The sequence below is a fragment of the Dama dama genome, chromosome 31 (assembly GCF_033118175.1).
Source record: "Dama dama isolate Ldn47 chromosome 31, ASM3311817v1, whole genome shotgun sequence".
Taxonomy (NCBI): Eukaryota; Metazoa; Chordata; class Mammalia; order Artiodactyla; family Cervidae; genus Dama; species Dama dama.
Genome location: NC_083711.1, coordinates 23441119 through 23465540, shown reverse-complemented (window position 1 = coordinate 23465540; position 24422 = coordinate 23441119). Strand labels below are relative to the sequence as shown.

General features: G+C 35.5%; 1 pseudogene; it reads left to right on the top strand.

Annotated features, from left to right (window-relative positions):
• Nucleotides 1–23126, top strand: part of LOC133049972 (protein Mis18-beta-like) — a 45934-nt pseudogene extending 22808 nt beyond the window's left edge.
• Nucleotides 23127–24422: the final 1296 nt, after the last annotated feature.

Sequence of the window (24422 nt, the reverse complement as noted above, 5' to 3'; positions counted from 1 at the left end):
ACTTTCTTCCAAGGAGCAAGTGTTGTTTAATTTCATGGCTGTAGTCACCATCTGCAGTGATTTTGGAGCCCAAGAAAATAAAATCTCTCACTGTTTCCATTGATTCCCCATCTATTTGCCATGAAGTGATGGGAAAAGATGTCATGATCTTAGTTTTCTGAATGTTGAGCTTTAAGCCAACTTTTTCACTCTCCTCTTTCACTTTAATCAAGAGGCTCTGTAGTTGTTCTTCACTTTCTGCCATAAGGGTGGTGTCATCTGCATATCTGAGGTTATTGGTATTTCTCCTGACAATTTTGATTCCAGCTTGTGCTTCATCCAGCCCAGCATTTCTCATGATGTACTCTGCATATAAGTTAAATAAGCAGGATGACAATACACTGCCTTGATGTAGTCCTTCCCCAGTTTTGAACCAGTCTATTGTTCCATGTCTGGTTCTAACCATTGTTTCTTGACTTACATACGGATTTCTCAGGAGGCAGGCCAGGTGGTCTGGTATTCCTATCTCTTTCAGAATTTTCCACAGTTTATTGTGATCCACACAGTCAAAGGCTTTGGCATAGTCAATAAAGAAGTAGTAAATGTTTTTCTGGAACTCTAACTTTTTCTATCATCCAGTGGATGTTGGCAATTTGATCTCTGGTTCCTCTGCCTTTTCTAAATCCAGCTTGAACATCTGGAATTTCACAATTCACGTACTGTTGAAGACTGGCTTGGAGAATTTTGAGCATTACTTTACTAGCGTGTGAGATGAATGCAACTGTGTGGTAGTTTGAGCATTCTTTGGGATTGCCTTTCCTTTGGATTGGAAAGAAAACTGACCTTTTCCAGTCCTGTGGCCACTGCTGCCTCTTCCAAACTTGCTGACATATTGAGTGCAACACTTTCACAGAATCATCTTTTAGGATTTGAAATAGCTCAACTGGAATTCCATCATCTCCACTAACTTTGTTTGTAGTCATGCTTCTTAAGGTCCACTTGCCTTCGCATTCCAGGATGTCTGGCTCTAGGTGAGTGATCACACCATTTTGATTTTCTTGGTGGTGAATATCTTTTTTGTACAGTTCTTCTGTGTATTCTTGCCACCCTTCTTAATACCTTCTGCTTCTGTTAGGTCTATACCATTTCTGTCCTTTATTGTGCCCATCTTTGCATGAAAAGTCCCCCTGGTCTCTTAATTTTCTTGAAGAGGTCTCTAGTCTTTCCCATTCTATTGTTTTCTTCTATTTCTTTCCATTGTTCACTTAGAAGGCTTTCTTATCCCTCCTTGCTATTCTTTGGAACTCTGCTTTCAAATGGGAATATCTTTCCTTTTCTTCTTTGCCTTTTACTTCTCTTCATAACTGTTTGTAAGGCCTCCTTGGACAACCATTTTGCCTTGTTGCATTTCTTTTTCCTCAGGATGGTCTTGATCCCTGCCTCCTGTACAATGTCAAGAACCTCCGTTCATAGTTTTTCAAGCTCTCTATCAGATCTAATACCTTGAATCTATTCCTCACTTCCACTGTATAATTGTAAGGGATTTGATTGTAGGTCATACCTGAATGGTCTAGTGGTTTTCCCTACTTTCTTCAATTTAAGTCTGAATTTGGCAATAAGGAGTTCATGATCTGAGGTACAGTCAGCCTCTGGTCTTGTTTTTGCTGACTATGTAGAGCTTCTCCATCATTCGCTGCAAATATAATCAATCTGATTTCAGTATTGACCATCTGGTGATGGCCATGTGTAGAGTCTTTTTTTGTGTTGTTGGAAGAGGGTGTTTGCTATGGCCAGTGCGTTCTCTTGGCAGAACTCTGTTAGCTGTTTGCCCTGTTTCATTCTGTGCCCCAAGCCAAATTTGCCTGTTACTCCAGGTATCTCTTGACTTCCTACTTTTGCATTCCAGTCCCCTATAGTGAAAAGGACATCTTTTTTGTGTGTTAGTTCTAGAAGGTCTATAGGTCTTCACAGTACTGTTCAGCTTCAATTTCTTCAGCATTACTGGTAAGGACATAGACTTGGATTACTGTGATATTGAATGGCTTGCCTTGGAAACAAACAGAGATCATTTTTCTCATTTTTGAGATTGCAACCAAGTACTGCATTTCAGACTCTTTTGTTGACTATGAGGGCCTCTCCATTTCTTATAAGGGATTCTTGCCCACAGTAGTAGATATAATGGTCATCTAAGTTAAATTCACCCATTCTAGTCCATTTTAGTTTGCTGATTCCTAAGATGTCGATGTTCACTCTTGCCTTTTCCTGTTTGACCACTTCCAGTTTGCCTTGATTTGTGGACTTAACATTCCAGGTTCTTAGGCAATAGTGCTTTTTACAGCATCAGACTTACTTCCATCACCCATCACATCCACAACTAGGTGTTGTTTTTGCTTTGTCTCCGTCTCTTCATTCTTTCTGGAGTTATTTCTCCACTAATCTCCAGTAGAATAGTGGGCACCTACTGACCTAGGGAGTTCATCTTTCAATGTCCTATCTTCTTGCCTTTTCATACTGTTCATGGGGTTCTCAAGGGAAGAATACTGAAGTTGTTCGCCATTCCCTTTTTCAGTGGGCCACGTTTTGTCAGAATTCTCCACCATGACCCATCTGTCTCGGCTGGCCCTACAGGGCATGGCTCACAGTTTCACTGAGTTAGACAAGGCTGTGGGCCCTGTGCTTATTGGTTAATTTTCTGTGACTGAGGTTTTCAGTCTGCCAGCCCATGCAGCCACCGCTCCTCTGCCTGCCATGTTGCTCAGTCTTCTCCGTCCTTGGGTGTGGGATATCCTCACAGGTGCTCCAGCGCCACGCAGCTGCCCAACCATATTTGGGAAAAGGCAAAACTATGGAGACAGTGAAAAGACCATATGTTGCCAGGGGAAGGTAAGGGTGTTGAGTGTGGGTCAGTGAAAAGTATAACAGAGATCTTTAGAGCAGTACAACTATTCTGTGTGATCCTATAATGGTGGATACATACCATAAATTTGTTAAAACTGATAGAATGTGCAACACCAGGTGTGACACTTAATGCAAACTCTGTACTTTGGGTGATACTTACGTGTCAATATAGCTTCACAAATTGAAATTAAATGTCCCACTCTGGTGGGGGTGGGTGTTGATAATGCTATAGGTTATGCAAGTGTGAGAATGGGGTTCATGGGAAATCTTTATCTTCCATTCAGTTTTGCTAAGCCTAACTAAAATTGCTGTAAAAAAAAAAAAAGTCTATTGAAAGAAAGTGGGGGCAGAAAAGGAGAGAGAGAGGGAGGGGAGAAGGGAGCCATGGAGAACAAAATGAAGGAAGGAAGGAAGGAAGAGAAGCAGGAGGAAAGGAGAAGCAAGACCATGCGACACAGTAATTGAGATCATGTGAACTGTGTCTCATGGTCAATTCTCAGCCACTTTATCTGTTTGCTTCCTGGGAGTGCGTATGGAAATCTTAGAAAACACAACCATTTGGACTTGAACCTCTGGTTCCAAGCTCTTGGTGCACCTGCATTCACTACATTAATTTGTGTAAGACTGATCTTTTATATTCCCTTTTTACTTCATCAAGTTTTCAGTTCTGTGAACCTCAGTGAATCCCATTATATCTCACTCTATTTTTTTTAGCTATTGACTAAAGGAGAAAACTTGTTTTTCTTCACAAGATTTGTGTCTGTACATTGCCTTTCCGACAGAGGATGAGATGGTTGGATGGCATCACTAATTCAATGGACAGGAGCTTGAGCAAACTCCAGGAGGTGGTAAAGGACAGGAAAGTCTGGCGTGCTGTAGTCCATGTGGTCACAAGGAGTCGGACATGATTGAGCAACTGAACAAAAATATCACCCCTCTGTTATTACTTCTTTGTGCCTGTCTTCTTCATGGCTTACCTATAGCTGGAATTGACACTGTAGAGAATGGGGAAAATGAAAATAAAGAACAATTACCCCAAAATCACTACTAATGGAAAATATGTCTTGGCTATATTTAGTTAAAAATGAAATTTTATTAATTGTAATAAATTAAAATTTATTAAAATTAAATTAAAATTTAAATAACCATTTATATTGTTTAAGTATTGATTTATATTTACTAATTTTAGTTAAATACACACTGTGTTTGTAAATATGCCCATCAGCACTTCTTCTACCCATCTGATTCTAGAATCCATAATCTTAACCACTTTGCTATGTTTTATACATATGTTAGGATATGACTGAGTAGGACATGACTGAACACACATGCTATGCTGTTATATTTCATGTAGGCTATATATATTACAATATGTATCATTATGATCAAATATGATAGAAGAACAGTTAGGCTAACACCAAAACTAAAGCTAATTATTTTGAATTGCACTGAAAAAAAAATGGTAAAATGAAGAAAAAGAGGAAGAGCTTATATTATTTTACAAATCAATTATGTTAAATTAGTTGTTACCAAAGTTTAACAGTATGAGGGACACTTGATCTTTATTAAGCAATGCCTTTGTACTGAAATAGCTTGAAAGGGAGTTTCTTTAACTAAAATAACAATACATTTAACCACAAAGGGTCCAAGTCTTTGGAGATATAATACCATGTTCAAGGAACTTAACTTCTGAACCCAAAACAAAACTGCCATTTTTGAGGTTTGGGATCTTAAATAAGTAATTTGACTTCTTAATCTCAACTTCATATCTGTAAAATGATAAGTACACCACTTAAATCTCAAAAGTTTCTGAACACTGTAGAGACAGGTTTTTTGAAATAAATATTAATATGTCAGTGCTATTATTACAGCACTATTAGGCATTAAATCATAAAAAGGAGTTTTTACAAAAGCTGCATAATCAATTGGAGGAAAATAAAAAGATCAAAGAACTAGCCTAGATCTTTTCAATTTTATTCTTTAGAGATTTTTTATGCACAAGTTATAGACTAATATGCTATGTCTCTAATTAGACAGATGAAATTTTGTCAGGTAATACAAAATAATTAAAAGTGACCACTTCATGCCACTGTATCAGGAGTACATTACCTATTCCAAAATTCAGGATGCAGCTCACCATGAAAGAAGAAAGAAGTTGATTCATGCCACTAATACAGGGAATATTTTCTGCCGGGTCTGAGAAAAGAAACACCCACTCTAATACTTAATCTAATATAATTATTTTGAATCTCCCTATGTACTTCTTCTTGGAATAATAACTCTGATTAATATATTTTCCTAAACAAGTACAAGCTAAAGCACAGTTCTTGCTTTTCAAAATACCTTTAGAGAAACATATATGGATAAAAATGGCATTCTGCATTTCTTACTTCAAAGTTAACTCAGTGCTATTAAGTTCTAATAAGGGTTTCCCTGGTGGCTGATTGGTAAAGAGTCTGCCTGCCAATGCCTATCAATACAGAAAACGTGGGTCTGTTCCCTGGGTCAGGAAGATTCCCTGGAGATGAAAATGGCACATCAGTCCAGTATTCTTGCTTAGAAAATCCAATGGACAGAGGAGCCTGTACTATAGTCAGACATAACTTAGCAACTAAACAACAACATAATTAAAAAAAAGAAAAGAAAAAAACACATGGTGGATATATTTCCCAATAACATTTCATGACAATAACTCTTGAACATTCTTGAATTTTATACCAAGAAATTTTATACTTATTTTGATTCTAGCTTAACATTCACTTGTGCATGATTTCTTCTTCCCAGAATATTCATATATATTTTGGGGTGACAAAAATTTTTTCCTTAGAATGCAAATACAAAAGTTTAATTTTGGGTAATATTTTTACATATAAACTAAAACATAGTAGTTATGGATGTCAGTATACTTATAGGTGAGATAAAGACAAATGTAGTACAATGTTTTTGCCTAGGTGTATTATCAGACTGTTCATTAAATGCAAAGTACCAAGGTACCCAGAAGAGAATACTTTCTTAGATTAAAGTTTACAGAGAAATATTTTGTAAAGAATTGAAATGAATTTTAAACCTATTTAAGAAGCTAAATACAAACTAAGTATCATAAATAGCCCCTTTGCAATTTCCTGCTAGCTTACATGTTTTTTAAAAAGTTGAGTTCTGTATGTTTAGCAGATCACATTTTTATATCCAAAAAATATAGGTTAATTGATTTTACTATATACAAATGCACATATACACACACATACATCCTTGTGCATGTGTAACAATATAATAATCAAATGAATAAAAAGTATGGTATGCTTGTGGCTAATAAATATATTTACACTGTGCCTTTAAAAGATTTTAGCATGAATTCTTACCCTTTGAACATTTCAGAACAAACATAAACAATAAATAATCAGAAATTAGTAATATGTGAAAAATGCAGCTTTGCCCAAAGATTTACATTTTCAATTATTTTTTGTTTTGTTTTGATGGTTTCACTGGTGAATTTTATAAAATATTTAAGAAACAATAATACCAATCCTTCACAAGCTATCTCTGTAAGCAGAGGAGGAAAAACTGTTTCTCACCTTATATTATGAGGCTGGTATTACCCTGCTACCAAAACCAGACAAACATATCTCAAGATAACTACAGAGAAGTATATCTCAGGAATAGACCCAAAAAATCCTTAAGAAAATATCAGAAAATAGAATCCAGCAACATACAAAAAGGATTTATCAATACCAGGTGGGGCTTATATAGGAACACAAGGCTGTCTTAATATCTCCAAATTAATGTAACATACCATATAAACTATCGTCCCAGGTGGCTCAGTGGTAAAGAATCTCCCTGCCAATGCAGAAGCAGCAGGAATCATGGATTCAATATCTAGCTGGGAAGATCCCCTGGAGGAGGAAATGGCAATTCACTCCAGTATTCTTGCCAGGATAATCACAAAGACAGGGGAACCTTGTGGGCTACAGTCCATGGGGTCCCAAAGAGTTGGATATGACCAAGCAACTAAGCATACACTCACCATATTCAGTTCAGTTAAGTCACTCAGTCGTGTCCAACTCTTTGGGACCCCATGGACTGCAGTATGCCAGGCGTCCCTGTCCATCACCAACTCCTGGAGCTTGCTCAAACTCACGTCCAGAGAGTCGGTGATGCCATCCAACGATTTCATCCTCTGTCAGCCCCTTCTCCTCCCACCTTCAATCTTTCCCAGCATCAGGGTCTTTTCTAATGAGTCAGTTCTTCGCATCAGATGGCCAAAGTATTAGAGTTTCAGCTTCAACATCAGTCCTTCCAATGAATATTCAGGACTGATTTCCTTTAGGATGGACTGGTTGGATCTTCTTGCAGTCCAAGGGACTCTCAAGAGTCTTCAACACCGCGGTTCAAAAGCATCAATTCTTTGGTGCTCAGCTTTCTTTATAGTCCAGCATATTAACTCACCATATTAAGAGAGTAATAAAAAATTACATGATCATTTCAAAAGACAAGACAGCCATTCATGATAAAAAACAAACAAACAAACTAGAAACAGAAGAAAGTTTCCTTGACTTAATAAAGGGCATCTAAGAGAAATTTACAACTAATATAATTCTTACTGGGTAAAAACTAGATCCTTTTCCCCAAAGATAAAATAATCAAGTCAAAGATTTCTCCTCTCACTGTTTTCAACACTGAAATGAAATCTAGTTAGTAAAACAAAGAGGGGGAAAATGATCCAGATTGGAGAGAAAGAAGTTTTTGCCTTTATCTGCAGATGGTGTGATCCAATATATAGAAAATACTATACTATGGATCTGCAAAAACATAGTAGCACTAACAAGCAAGTTCAGTAAGGACACAAGAACAATGTAAAAATTGTCTTTCCATGTAGAAGCAATAAAAAATCAAAAAAGAAATTAAGAGAAAAACTCCATCTGAGATAGCACCAAAACAAATACAATGCATAGGAATAAGTTTAACCAAAAGAATACAAGATTTATATATTGAATCATCAAAACACTGCTGAGCAAAATTAAAGATCTAAATAAGTGGAGAGGCATTTGCTGTCCTTGGTTTGGAAGATAATATTTTAATCTGGCATTTCTTCCCAAATTTAACTATAGGTTCAAGACAACACGATCTCTATCAAAATTCCAACAGGTGTTTTTATAGGAATTGACTGAATAATCCTAACATTTATATAGAAACAAACTTTTGACTAAGAATAGCCAAAATAATTTTTTTTTAAAGATCATAGGTTGGAGAACTTACACTACTCAATATCAAAGCTTAATTACAAAGCTACTATAATAAGACAGTTTGTTATTGGTTTAAGGCTAGAATATAGATCAAAGATAATAGAAGTCCAGAAATTAACCCATTTATGGTCAACTGATTGCCAACAAAGCTGTCAAGGCAATACAGAGAGAAAAGTCTCTCCAATAAACAGAGAACAGGCTTTAAAATGTGGTATATCCATACAACAGAATATTACTCAGCCCTAAAAAGGAACAAATTGTTGATGCACACTACACCATGGATGAACCTTAACTATATTATATTAAGACAGTTAGACACAAATGTTTACATGATTCCATTTACAAGAAATTTCTAGCAAAAGCAAATATCTAGAGACAGAAAGCATAGCAGTGGTAGTCTGAGGCTTGTCAATAAACAGGAAATGAATGCAAACAGGCCTGAGGAAACTTTCTGCACGAATGGAAATGTTCCCAAACTGGACTTTGGTCATGGTTGCAGAATTTTCATTCTGTAAAGGCAGACTGATGATGTGGCCTGTCTCACATGTCATTTAATACATTTACTTCTGCATCAGTCTTTAACAGATCCTGGACCACCTGTCTATGTTCAAAATAGCATGCCAGGTGAAGAGATGTCCAGCCCAAATTAGACTTAACTTCTTTCTTTGCAGTTAATGTCAGAAATTACTTCATTCCTTTTCATGATTTCTAACACCGGTCTTCTTCAGATTGCTGTTTCTGGCATGATGGAGAAGCTGTCCTGCTTTTGTGCTCTGCATTAGTGAAGGAAGGAACCACAGAGAAAGTGAAATTTAAGCTGGAACTTGAAGACTGAGGAGGTCACCAAGAACAGCAAGATGAAGCTTTCTGACCCAGATGGACAACTGTTACACCAGGAACAATCTTGGGTGAAGATGTGACTCCATTTGGTCATGATGAGTTTGAGATTCCTGGGTCACAATCCTGGATAACTCGCAGCCTCGCAGATCCTGGTCTCGGGAATCCCAGTCCCAGGCAGAGCACAAGGCCACCTGGCATCAATCCGCGAGTGGCTGAATGAATGTTTTACCTTTTCTTCGCAGCTGAAGACTAAGCTCCAGAATTGTTCTGCAAGCTTGTTTCATGTTATCTATATAATCACTACTCTGGAAAATTCAATTTTCAACAGTAAAATTTTCACATGTAATGTTTATTTATTGAATGATAAACATTCCAGAAAAATTATTTCAAAGGCACACTGACTTTCCTATAAAATTACTCCCCAAGTAATCTTAATATTTCAAAATTAAATCCCTGTATAACATATATGTTTATATATGTTATACAGGGATTATATATACAGGGATTTAACACATATATTTTTGACTTCCCTGGTGGCTCAGACAATAAAGTGTCTGCCTACAAGGAGACCCGGGTTCAATCCCTGGGTTGGGAAGATCCCCTGGAGAAGGAAATGGCAACCCACTCCAGTACTCTTGCCTGGAAAATCCCATGGACAGAAGAGCATAGTAGGCTCCTACAGTCCATGGGGTCGCAAAGAGTTGGACATGACTGAGCGACTTCACTCACTTTCTAATACATATATATATATAAAATTTCATCATTTCACTCTTAACTGTAACTGATTCTTCTCCCATCAGTTCCTTTAAAAGAGAGCACACCGTTTCAACAGGTCTTCTCTGGTGGTTCAGCAGTAAAGAATTCGCCTGCAATTCAGGAGATGCAGGGCATCCCGTGCAGGAGAGCATGGCAACCCACTCCAGTATCCCTGCCTAGAGAATCCCATGGACAGAGAAGCCTGAGGGGCTACAGTCCATAGAGTCACGAAGAGTCATATTCTACTGAAGTGACTGCAGATGCACACACATGATTTCAACATAGTTTTTTAAACATTTTTTTTTCTACTAGTGACACTAACTGTGTCCAATAACTTCTGGTTGACAACCAAATATTGATGCTGTAATTGCTTCTACTTATATGACTTATAATTCTGCAAGAGCCTCACTTGATTTATAGAAGATACTTCAACTTCCATTAAATCTTCCTTTTAATGATCTTGAGTTCTACCTCTTTTGAAAGAGCATCACATTTTCTAAGTTAGATAGAAATGTCTGAGGGGACTAAGCCATTATTTCATCAGTTACGGGAAGAGGATTTTTTTTTTTTTCTTCTATGATTGAATACATTGCCTTTTGGAGCATGATTCATTTGTTGGTTTGAGGTTTTTTATCCAGAATATTACTGTCTAGAATACTTTTATTCATCATAAAATCGAGTTTTTTTGTTTTGTTTTGTTTAAAACAGGTAAAGTAAGAAAGTGTAGACCTTTTAAAATTTACCTTTCATGCAAGATTCCTAATTCTTTCTTTTCCCTTATCCTCCTCTCCTCTTATCAGATAGTTTTCCCATAAAGCTCCATAAGCCAGAATACCATTGATGGATTTACTGGAAAGCATATATTTGATTATGTGCCAAGTAGAAAATCCTAGATAAACTAAAACTTAAAACTTATACATTTACTGATATATTTTATAGGAGACAAATACTCATTAAAACATTATCATGGAAAGGTTCAGATTTTTTCACTAAAAAATTCTTTCATTCAAAGTTAGTCTTTAAGATCAGACATGTTTATCAAAATAATAAACTTAGTTTACACCTCTACATTTTAGTACATTATGAACTAGGTAAAAGTTGGCAAATAGTTATTTTATTTGTCTAGTGAATGTGTGCTGGAAAAAGGTTTTTGAGCTGTTTCATTCTGTTTATGTACTTGATCCTGAATATGACAAATTTTTTTTTGGATTCCTCAATAAAAAACATTATGATTCTGACTTTACATACCAATTTAATGATATCTCTTCTCAGACAATTGATATTTCTTTTGAAAAATGTATCCTTTTAGTTTATTTACATACCTGCTAGTGCTCCTGATCTAAGTTACTCTACTTGATTTTTCCAAAACACATGTTTTCTAAAATGCTATGAAATTTGTGTGTATATAAGGGCTTTACTTATTGTATTTACTTCCTGGAATATAGGGCTTCCCTTGTGGCTCAGCTGGTAAAGAATTCATCTGCAATGTGGAAGTTCTGGGTTCAATCCCTGGGTTGGGAAGATCCCCTGGGGAAGGGAAAGGCTACTCCAGTATTCTGGCCTGGAGAATTCTATGGACTTTATAGTTCATGGGGTTGCAAAGAGTCAGACACGACTGAGTTACTTTCACGTCTCTGGAATATAAACTTCATAAAAAGAACTTTTAAAATTAATAATTACATGAATGAGTTTCTTTGGCTTAGCCCCTGGATTGCTTTGAAGTGTCAACTACCATGGTTTCTTTTATAATTTCACATTTTAAATGGATAAACCAAACTAACCTGGTAGCATCTGAACTTTTTAATGGATATTTAGAACTAACAGAAATAGTCTAGATTTACTTTGAGAAAAAAATTAACAATAAAAGAAATGTATGCAAATGAATTTGGTCAAAAGTTGTAAAGTAATGATAGAACATTTATTAAAGAATAAAAAGGCATGCAGTAACTTGATTATAAATTAAAATAAAGAGACTGAATTTACCTTTTAAGAATCTTTTATTATTAATTTTTACAAAGTATAAGTAATTCTAAATAATATGATTTATATGTACATTCAGTGCATATTAAGTGCTACTCCGAACTCATATCTATGGTGAAACAGATCACCAGCCCAGGTGGGATGCACGAGACAAGTGCTCCGGCCTGGTGCACTGGGAAGACCCAGAGGAATCGGGTGGAGAGGGAGGTGGGAGGGGGGATTGGGATTGGGAATACATGTAAATCCATGGCTGATTCATATCAATGTATGACAAAACCCACTGGAAAAAAAAAATAAAAAAAAAATAAATAAAAAAATTTTCCAAAATTTTTGGTAGTAAAAAAGGCAATTGATTAAACATGTAATATATTCAAAGTTTTTACATGTTTGTGTATGTGAAAGTTAAATTTCACAGTTTTGAAATGTTAGCAACATAGGTGTCTCTAATCTCTAATTAAACCCCTACCCTCAAATTTACAACTTCATAGATAAATTTGTCTGCACATGATTCTGTTTCTTACCGTGACTAGGTCAAAAAGTAAGTCAAATCCTAAAATTCAAAGCCCGTCAAAGTATCAAGTATTCTGCTGGACTCTTTGGCTATTCCTTACATTTTCCAGGAAGATGCTAATGGTATATGTCAGAAATTGGGTGTTTCTCCCCTCCCAGTTAGGTTTCACTAACTGGGATCACTAACTGGAAGTGTATGTGTGTGTGTATAACAGTAAAGGTAAAAGAGAGATAATCTAATTTCTAATTTCCCCTCATTTTATGTTCAAGGAAAATAATATTTAAATAATAATGTGGATTACTGAGTACTACAGCTAATCAAGAAAAAATCAGTATCAGAAACCATTGCTGATTCACACCTCAGTGGTCTTTCTTCCTTATTAAATCTTAGATTCTATAGTTTTCATTAAAATTTTCAAAAAATGAAGTTGTCACTACATGCATTCAGTTTAAAGTATAATTTATTCATTTTCCTACCTAAAGTAATTTTATGTGTTTCATTATCAGAATCTGACAGCTGATATTTATTATGAAGTTAATAAAACCTAGCAAATAGTATTGAATATTCAGAAGAGTGGTTTTCCCACAAACTTATGGTTAACTAAGTGCTTCTAATACTATACTGATCAATAAAATTATTCATAGATAAAAACCTCACTCCTTTATGAAAATATGTGAAACAACCACATATGTATGTAAAAGATTATATTGAATTTTTCAAACGATAAGTCGTTTTATCAGATAATTCCTTAATTAACAACTTGTGATAATACAGATGAATATTTTAACAATTGTTATCAACAGAAAGGTGTTCTTTAATCATATTCACCAAAGATTCATCATCTTATGTGGCACTTGAAATGATGATAGGAACTTCCCTCATGATGCAAGTGGATAAGAATCCTCCTGTCAATGCAGAGGAAAGGGGATTGACCTCTAGTCTGGGAAGATTCCACATACCGTGGAACAACTAAGCCCCTATGGCACAACCACTGAGCCCATGCTCCAGAGCCTGCAAGTGACAACTACTGAAGACCTTAATGTGTAGAGCCTGTGGTTTACAACAAGAGAAGTCACAGCAATAAGTCTGTGCACTGCAACAAAGATAGCCCCTACTCTCTGCAACTAGAGAAAGACTGAACAAAGCAACAAAGACCCGGTGCAGACAAAAAAAAAAGAAAAAAAAAAAAATATATATATATATACACACATATTTTTTTTTAAGTGATAATTGAAAATACTTAATGACCTTGAAGGCAAAGGTGCTAACCAATGTGAACAGATTCCCAGCACCATAGCAGTTCTGCTAGGCTGAAGAACAGTGTTAAAGCTGTCTTTTAGAAATTTTCATTACAACCACATGCAAAGTAGATTGAAGTAGATAAATTTAAAGTGTGAAATTGACTTCACTCTGCTATAGTGGTGCTCAGAGGTTGTACTTGGGTGGTAGGAGAGGATAGGGAATAACAAGGAAAGTATTTGGTGTGGGGGGGTTACATTAGTAGAACTGCTCTATTCAACAACATAATGATGATGGAGAAGAGGACATTGAACAAATGTGCTGTAGAGTTGGTAGGTGGGCCCTCTTGCTTGCAGGAGTCAACCAGAGACAGAAAGGAGACTGAAATGGGGAAGGAATATGAGATCGTGTTCTGAATATAGCAATTCAGAGTTTCAGATCTGAGTCGTAACAGGGATTTGTTAAGTCCAGAAATATGACTCTGATTTATCACATATACTTCAAATTCAGAATTATTAGCAATCAAGACAAAACAAAAATCCTCAAAAATAGCAAAGTAATAATAGCATTTGTAAATTAATATAATACTGTGCAATAAAATATCTGCTTGCAAATTAAACTAATTAAAAATAATACTTGAAATAGTGAATATTTAGTTTTAAATTAAATAGTAATGCTTAATTTATAAAAACAGAATTCCCAAATCTTGATATTTGATTTTTAAATGTGATCTGAGAAGTTCTTCCATAAACATACAAATTAATGTATGAAACATTTGTGTGGGAATGTCAATGTTAATATATTTATCAATTTCATTCAGGTCTTTCATTTTTAGAACAACTAAAAGGTTCACATCTATTTGCCAAAATGAAGTGAAGATCATTAAGGTAAAAATTTCTTTACAGTCTAAATTTAGAAGAAATTTTAAAATATAAGTTACTTAAAATCTTCTGTTAGTAAAATTAGTAAAAATTCAGTTAGTAAAAGTTAGTAAAATTTTCATAAGTTAGTTAAAGTAGACAGGTCAGATGTGCTGCAAAATAATACCAAATCAAGCAAAATGAGATTTCATCACTAAAAGAATACATGAGACTTGAATACTAAACATGTATTTAAATTATGTAATTTAAGAGATAACCATTATATTTGGTATTAATATATGTATATTTTATTCTATAAACACATAGTGACATTTCCACTTAGATGTCATTGCTAAGAATAATTGCAATAAAACTAAAGGTATAATAAGAAATATATAATATCAGTTATATATTATAGCCACTATTTTCTGGGAAATAAAATTATGATGACTTATTTAACAACATTTGATATAAATCTATTCTATGTGCAAACATATTCTACATATTCAGCTAAAATACTTCCATGTCAAAAATTAAAATTCAGTGCTAATAACAAATATTTAAACAATACTGTTTTTTCTCTCTGGTTGCTTATATTTGAATTCTGCATTGACTTTTTCTTATATTTCCCTTTCTTCTTTGCCTCATAAACAACATTATTTTGAAAGAAACACACTGTGTTTAAAATAGAAGATAATTAAAAATGAAAACAAAAAATACAGTTTAGTAGAACCCCTGCTATAATACACTCCTGTTAATGTATGTGTTATAATTTTCATTTCTTCTGTTTGGCTTCTCATCAACTAGGAATAACTAGATGATTAGGAAGCAAGTTCAGGTAAAGAAAATAATTAATTGCCTTTCAGTGGTGCTTTTATACTTAAAAAAGCAAGAGCCACTAATTATCTTGCTAAGGGGAAAATTGATTATCCCTTTACTTATAGACTATTGAGTCTCTCATCACTTATAAAATAATTAAGTTCCACAGATGCTTTGCTAAAAATTTCCTCTTTTTATATAATTATTATGAGCACCCTTTAATATTCATGCCATTTTCTTCTTAACGTTTTAGTGAAATGATTCTCTCAAATTGTTTAAATAATTTTATTTTTTAAATGACTGTTAAGACTTAATTGCATTTCTAGTTCATTTCTAAAAGAGTTAATTCCTTTCCTTTTGTAATAGCAAGAAATTTAAAAACTTATGAGAAAGAATGAAAAAAGTAAAAATCTGTAAGTGATCATGAAAGTATTGTGGCATAAAAATAGAGAAATACATTTTTAAATTCTGTATAATGGAATAGAACTCTAGTATACATGCTTTATTATAATGTATAAAGAAAAGTTACTTATATTTGGCTTCAGATTGTAGTATGATGTCTACCATTTCTGTCTTTCCAGTTGTTCTCCTTTAATTAAAGGAAAGATGAGTCTCAATTCCATGTAAGTATGCAATTTGACTGTTGGGTGGAGGAGGTCATTACAAGTAGTGTGGTTGGCAGAATAAAGTCAGCTTTGGGTTTCATAATAATCAGAATGAATGGTATATGTAACAGATAAATAGGTAAGAATATTTTCATTTGAACTAAAATCCAATATGAAAATATAAATTTACCAGAATGGTCATTTGGAAAAGAATATTTTCTTTTTTTATTATACATGATTTTATCACAATATTTTTGTGATATCAACCTATCCATTTTCATTATATACAAATGAGTCTATGTTTTGAAAAGAGCAGTCTGCTCTTACATGTTAAATTTCCCAAATGAGTTCTCTTCTACTAACAGAATTACAATTATTTTATTTTTCTTACATAAAGGTTATCAGCCAAAACTTGCACTTGTGTTGATATACTAAAACTGAAAATATTCACAATAATGTTGGAAGAAGGTTTAATAAAATAATAATTATTTAACTAATGTTAAAGTAGAAAAGTCATTGTAATAAGAAATGAAAACATAAAAAGAAAAATTGTTAGACACAGATGAAGAAAACTGAGAATCTTTTGATGTAATTATTTTTAGTGATATGTGTATGCTCATGATGTGAATTTTAGTTTAATATTGAAAACATTTTATATTTTATTTTCTCCTAGCCAGTGTGCCTGGCAGAATTCTAAGTTTGTTCCAATGATTCCCACCCTGTCACATATATTTCCTTTATAATGTCTGGAATTTGCAAATACGATATGTTGGTAACACTAGTAATTACATTATGTTATACAGCACAGTGATTTTAAGACAAGGAAATTATGCTGTGTGTGCTTTACCTTGCAGGTCTGCCTTTAAAACTGACTTTTGTGATCTTGGATTGGAAGAATCAATATTGTTAAAATTACCATACTACCCAAGGCAATCTACAGATTCAAAGCAAGCTCTGTCAAAATACCAAGATATTTCTCACAGAACCAGAAGAAACAATTTGAAAATTTACATGAAAACCAAAAAAAAAAAAAAAAAAAAACTTGAATAAAAAATCTTGAGAAATAAGAAGACACTAAAGATGGATTAAAAATCTAAGTGTAAAAAAAAAAAATCTAAATGTAAAACTGAATACTATAAAATTCCTAGATGAAAACATAGGTAAAATATTCTTTGACTTAAATCACATCAGTGTTTCTTTAAGATCTATTTCCTAAAGCAAAGGAAACAAAAACAAAAATAAACAAATGGAATCTGAAAGAACGTGTGAAAGTGTTAGTTGCTCAATCATGTCTGGATCCTTGAGACTGCATGGACAGTAGCCTGCCAGGCTCTGTCCATGGGGATTCCCCAGGCAAGAATACTGGAGTGGGTTACCATTTCCTTCTTCACGAGATCTTCCCAAACCTAGTCAAAAGGTTTTACACAGCAAAGGAAACTATCAACAAAATGAAGAGACAACTTACTGAAGAAGAAAAGATATTTGTAAATTATATGAGCGATAAAGAGTTAATACCCAACATATATAAACAGCTCACAGAGCACAACATCAAAAAATCTAACACAATTTAAAAATGGGCAGAAGAACTGAATAGACATTTTCTGAAAGGGTAAGTGCAGATAGCCAACAGGCACATAAAAAGATGCTCAACATCACTAATCACAGGGAAATTAAAATCAAAACTACAATAAAATATTCTGTCAGAATCACTATCATCAAAAAGAACAAAAATAACCAATGTTAATAAGGATATGGAGGAAGGAGAACCATTGTACATTATTGGTGGGAATATAAATTGTTTCAGTCAATGTGGAAAGCAGTATGGAGGTTTATCAAACTAAAGATAAAACTACCATATCACCCAGCAATTCCATTCCTGAGTATGTATATCAGAAAGAAACAAAAACACCAATGTTCATGCAGTTGCCAAGATATGAAAGCAACCTAGCAGTCCATCAACAGATTTGAGGATACGTGTGTGTGTGTGTGTGTGTGTGTGCGTGTGTGTGTGTGTGTGTATGTGTGTAATGGAATACTACTCAGAAATAAACAAAGAGAGCAATTTTGCCACTAGCAGCAACATGTATGGACTTGGAGAGCAATCAGTTCAGATCAGTCACTCAGTTGTGTCCAATTATTTGCAACCCCATGGATGCAGCATGCCAGGCCTCCCTGTCCATCAGCAACTCTTGGAGCTTGCTCAAACTCATGTCCATCGAGTTGGTGATGCCATCCAACCATCTCATCCTTTGTCATTCCTTTCTCCTCCTGCCTTCCATCTTTCCCAGCATCAGGACATTTTCCAATCAGTTGACTCTTTGCATCAGGTGGCCAAAGTATTGGAGTTTCAGCTTTAGCATCAGTCCTTCCAATGAATATTCAGGACTGATTTCCTTTAGGATGGACTGGATTGATCTCCTTGCAGTTCAAGGGACTCTCAAGAGTCTTCTCCAAACAACAGTTCAAAGCATCAATTTTTCAGCGTTCAGCTTTCTTTATAGTCCAACTCTCACATCCATACATGACTACTGGAAAAACCACAGCTTTGACTAGGTGGACCTTTGTTAACAAAGTAACATCTCTGCTTTTTAATATACTGTCTAGGTATGTAATAGCTTTTCTTCCAAGGAACAAGCATTGTTTAATTTCCTGGCTGCATGTCACCATCTGCAGTGATTTTGGAGCCCAAGACAATAAAGTCTACCACTGTTTCCATTGTTTCCCCATCTATTTGCCATGAAATGATGGGACCAGATCCCATGATCTTAGTTTTCTGGGAAAAAAAACAAAAACAAAAACAAACTCTTTCATCAAGAGGCTCTTTAGTTCTTCTTCGCTGTCTGCCATATGGGTGGTATCATTTGCATATCTGAGTTTATTAATATTTCTCCCAGCCATGTTGATTCCAACTTGTGCTTCATCTAGCCCAGAATTTCACATGATTTATTCTGCATAGAAATTAAATAATCAGGATGACAATATACAGCCTTGATGTAGTCCTTTCTTGTTCCATGTCTGGTTCTAAATGTTGCTTCTTGACTAGCATACAGATTTCTCAGGAGGCAGGTAAGTGGTCTGGTATTCCCATGTCTTTAAGGATTTTCCACAGTTTGTTGTTATCCACACAGTTAAAGGCTTTCGTGTCATCAATAAAGTAGAAGTAGATACTTTCCTGGAACTCTCTTGCTTTTTATGATCCAATGGATTTAGTAATTTGATACCTGCTTCCTCAGCCTCCTCTACATCCAGCTTGAACATCTGCCAATTCTTGGTTCATGTTTTGTTGAAGCCTGGCTTGGAGAATTTTGAGCATTACTTTGCTAGTGTGTGAGATGAGCGCAATTGTGCAGTAGTTTGAACATTCTCTGGCATTACCTTTCTTGCCTTTCCTTTGAGGGCAATATGGTATGTGAAATAAGTCAGATAGAGAAAGACAAATACTGTTTGATATCACTTAACATGAAACAAACAGAAAAAAATACAGGCAACTAATGAACTAAAAAAAAAAAAAAAAAAGCTGAATCACAGAGAACAAACCAGTGGTTACCAGTGGGGATAAGTAACAGGTAGGGAAATATAGGACTGAGAAAACAAGGATTACTATGGGATTATGACAGAATTTATTTTCTTGGGCCCAAAGTCACTGCAAACTGTTACCACAGGCATGAAATTAAAAGATGCTTGCTCTTTGGAAGAAAAGCTATGACAAACCTGGATAACACATTAAAAAGCAGAGACATAATTTTGCTGACAAAGATCCATATAGACAAAGCTCTGGTTTTTCCAGTAGTTATGTACAGATATGAGAGTTGGACCATAAAGATGGTTGAGCACCGAAGAATTGATGCTTTCAAACTTTGGTGCTGGAAAAGACAGTTGACAGTTCCTTGCCCCAGAAGGAGGTCAAACCAGTCAATCCTAAAGGAAATCAGTCCTGAATACTCCTTGGAAGCACTGATGCTGTAGCTGAAGCTGAAGCTCCAATACTTTCGCCACCTGATTGGAAGAGTCGACTCATTGGAAAATACCCTGATGCTGGGAAAGATTGAGAGCATGAGGAGAAGGGGATGACAGAGGATGAGATGATTGGATGGCATCACCGACTCGATGGACATGAGTTTGAGCAAGCTCTTTGAGTTGGTGGTGGAGAGGGAAGCTAGGCAGGCTGCAGTACATGGGGTCTCAATGAATCGGACATGACTGAGTACTGAACAACAAATATGAAATTATGTATTTGGAACTTTTGAAAATTGTAAAGCACTAATTTGGGGCTTTCCTAGTGGCTCAGATCATTAAAAAATCTGCCTGTGGTGCAGGAGACCTGGGTTTGATCCCTGGATCAGGAAGATCCCAAAGAGAAAGGAATGGCTACTCACTGCAGTATTCTTGCCTGGAGAATTCCATGGGCAGAGGAGCCTGGCGGGCTACAGACCATGGGGCTATGGACCAGGTCTGTAGACAAGGTGTCGGACAAGACTTAGTGACTAAACAGCAGCAGCAGCAAAAAAGAAACTGTTTTAAATCACACAATTTACAGTAATTTGTTACACAGCTGTAGAATACAAGTAGGAATTTCATGCCCACCTAAGAAATCATTACTCTATTACATTTAAAAAAGGAAAGAAACAGTAAAGATGACAACATAATGAAATAGAAAGCATCAAACTAGTGCTAACCATTAAAGACAAAAGTTGGATATCTGAAAAAAGCTCTTAAAATTGATAAATCCCTCATGAGAGCTGCAATTACAAAATGTTATACCTTGAAACGTGGGGCTTTTCAAATTGCTGACCAATTTGCTCCTGCCAACTCTCTAATAAAATATTTACATGTTATAACCCAGTCCTCAACTCACTGTTGCCCATTTGTGGACTCATATATTTTAATTTTTAGTTTATTCTTTCAATTTTATTATTTTTATAATTATTTTCTTTTTGGAAGCCCCACATTGTTTGTGGGATTTTAGTTCCCTGACCAGGGATTAAACGCAAGTCCGCAGGAATGAAAGCAGGGTCCTAACCACTGGACCACCAGGAAATTCCCTAAATTCCTAATTTTAGATTCTTAAGGTGTTTAAAGATTGTCCCAAATTTGTAAATCTTCTTGCATGAAACATAATATGTATTTTCAATGTTGGATAATTTTGCACACACACAAAAAAATAATGACATTGCTATTTTTGCTAGAGATGTTTAAATATCAAGAGAATCAACCCTTTACCTGATACATCCAAATATTTCCTATATTTCAATTTACTTCCTAGGATTATACATGACTTCTGTTACTTAGAGATTTTTTTAACCTAAAATATTTATTTATTGAGGATCTATTCATTTTTAAATCTAAGAAGAAGAATAAGTTATATAGAAAATATCCAATAAAGTGAAATTTATAATTCAGAATGTGGATTTGAGATTTTAGGTTATGTAAGAAACCTGAGTCTCAGGATGCAGAATTAAATGATCAGTTTCATAAGGGATTTAACAATTTGAATAATTTTTAAAAATATTTTCAAAGAAAGTGTTCCTGGCTTTGATGATCTTCTCAATTTTAGGTTTGTTTTTATTTTATTGATTTATGTTTTTATTGTTATTTCTGTCCTTCTGTTCTTTTGGAGGTTATTTTCCTGATACTTTCCTAATTTTCTATAATAAAAAGATACTTCATGCCTATATTTTTGTCTTTCTTTATTTCCATATGTAAGTTGTTGCTGTTGTTCATTTGCTAATTCAGTTGCCCATTCTTTTGCGGCCCCATGGACTGCAGCCCACCAGGATCCTCTGTTCATGGGACTTCCCAAGAAGAATACTGGAGTGGGTTGCCATTTTGCTCTCCAGGGGACCTTTCTGACCCAGGGATCAAACCTGCATGTCCCTTATTGGTAGGTGGGTTCTTTACCACTGAGCCACAAGGGAGCACCCTATATGTAAGTACTTTACTTATAATTCCTGATTTATCTGGATAAATTATAATATCAGTATTATCATTCAGTTAAAATATTTTCTAATTATATGCAATTTACATATTTGTCTGTGGCTTAACTAGAATTATGATTCTTAATCCCTTATATATAGAATTTATCTTATTATGTTTGTGCTTAATAGCATCCTGATAAATTTTTCTCCATAATTTCATTTCTGAGATTTATTTTGACTTGTTTTATAGTTCAGTATATTATTTGTATAAATGTGTCATGCACATTTTAAAAGGATTCACATTTTTCATTTACTCATTGCAGTGCTCTAAAGAGTTGTTCCATTTTTTCATGTGCTAAATATCTGGTCTTTGTAGGGCTCCAGGTAAGCATGTCCAAAAGACTGTTGGATACAAGTATCTGTGGCTCAAGATGGGGTTATTATCCACTAGATAGTAATTTGTGTGAGTGAACAATATGCTTCGGGTAAAATAGCATGTCTTATGCAAGAACTGCATGACATCAGATTGAAGGAATAAACACAGAAAATAAAGTCCATAAAGGAGACTTACAAAATTTAATAAGCTTCAGTTGCTCATTTATTTTTTATTAAAATTTCCCTGGAAAATTTATAGCATTATTCTTATATGCAGGGCTATATTATTTATTAAACTAATTTTGAAATTCTTTACCTATTTTATTAATTATAAGAAGACTTTTTTGTAAGCTGATTATTTTTGATATTCAGGAAACTCCTTGTCCATATTACTGAAATTTTCTATATTATATTAGGAAACGGTGGCGCCGGCTGCAGGAAGATGGCTGCTTGGTCGCGGAGGCATATCTCTGGATTGCAAAGCAGCCACGGGGTGACTTCTGTGATGGGACTAAGAAGGCGATTGATGAACCTTCTGTTACGACTTCCATGGAGTGGGACACGCAGGTGGTGAAAAGGTCTTTGGGGCTGGAGGAGCTGCCGTCCGGCCTGCGGCTGCCGCGCTGGCTGCAGCCCGAGAGGTGTGCCGTGTCCCGGCGCGCGCAGGGCCACTTCCTGCTCACTGACTCTGTGCACCTCGCCTGGGACCTGTCGCGGTCCCTCGGGGCAGTGTCTTCTCCAGAGTCACAGATAATGTAGTTTTGGAGGCTCCGTTCTTAGTCGGCATTGAAGGTTCGCTCAAAGGCATGACTTACAACATTTTCTTCTGTAGTTCCTGTGAGATTCCCATTGGTTTCCGCCTATAGTCTACCCATGCCGCCCTGGCTGCCTTGAGAGGCCACTTCCGCCTTTTCAGTGACAAAATGGAGTGCTACCGCTTAAAAACAAAAGCCATAGTAAATGCATCTGAGATGGATATCCATATCGTCCCTCTACCAGAACGGGTTGCAGAGCTGAAAGAGAAGATAATGTTAACACATACTTGCTTAAATTCACTCATGAAAATTCTAAAGGAAGTACCTCCTGACCAGTCCAAGCAAACAAACTGATTCAGAATCAGAGGTTGAGTATCAGAGGCAGGCCTTATTGCTGTCTTCAACAACAGGTGCTGTTTGATCACTTCTCAAGAAACATCAGCTTCAAGAATGGATAGGAAATGTGGTTTATTATGTTTACCTCTAGATTGATTTTCCAAGTGATTTGTGAAGCTGTTTCTAGAAGACGAGAAACAGACTTCTGTCCAGGTATTATAGCTATTTGTCGTAATTTACTTTGGCTTCTTATCAACTTCATAATATTTACTTTTGAGAACATTCTGATTGCAAATTTAAGAATTAAGAACCAGTGTCCCATGAATGCTCTGATCTAAAGATGCATGATTGGCCTGAAAATAGTTGTACTTCTGTCAAATAACTATTATTCCTACATGGAGCAACTGTCATATGAATACTGAGCAATCATTTTTTTCTTACATGAAATACAGGTACATATTAAAGAGCCTCTTGATGAAAGTGAAAGAGGGGAGTGAAAAAGTTGGCTTAAAGCTCAACATTCAGAAAACTAAGATCATGGCATCCAGTCCCATCACTTCATGGCAAATAGGTGGGGAACAGTGGAAACAGTGGCTGACTTTATTTTGGGGGGCTCCAAAATCACTGCAGATGGTGATTGCAGCCATGAAATTAAAAGACGCTTACTCCTTGGAAGGAAAGTTATGACCAACCTAGACAGCATATTAAAAAGCAGAGACATTACTTTGTCAACAAAGGTCCATCTAGTCAAGCCTATGGTTTTTCCAGTAGTCATGCATGGATGTGAGTTGGACTACAAAGAAAGCTGAGTGCTGAAGAATTGATCCTTTGAACTGTGGTATCAGAGAAGACTCCTGAGAGTCCCTTGGACTGCAAGGAGCTCCAATCAGTCTATTCTAAAGGAAATCAGTCCTAGATGTTCATTGGAAGGATTGATATTGCAGCTGAAACTCCAATATTTTGGCCACCTGATGTGAAGAGCTGACTCATTTGAAAAGACCCTGATGTTGGGAAAGATTGAAGGCAGGAAGAGAAAGGGATGACAGAGAATGAGATGGTTAGATGGCATCACCGACTCAATGGACATGAGTTTGGGTAAACTCGGAGTTGGTGTTGGACAGGGAGGCCTGGTGTGCTGCGGTTCATGGGGTCTCAAAGAGTTGGACACCACTGAGCAATTGAAATGAACTGAACTGAACTGAACATATTCTGTAGGTAATGTTCAACAAGTTAACTCTGTAATATATATTTATCTTTACCTTTTCAGTTGTAAACTGCAAAGGAATAGTAATAACAGGATAGTGATGAAATTAA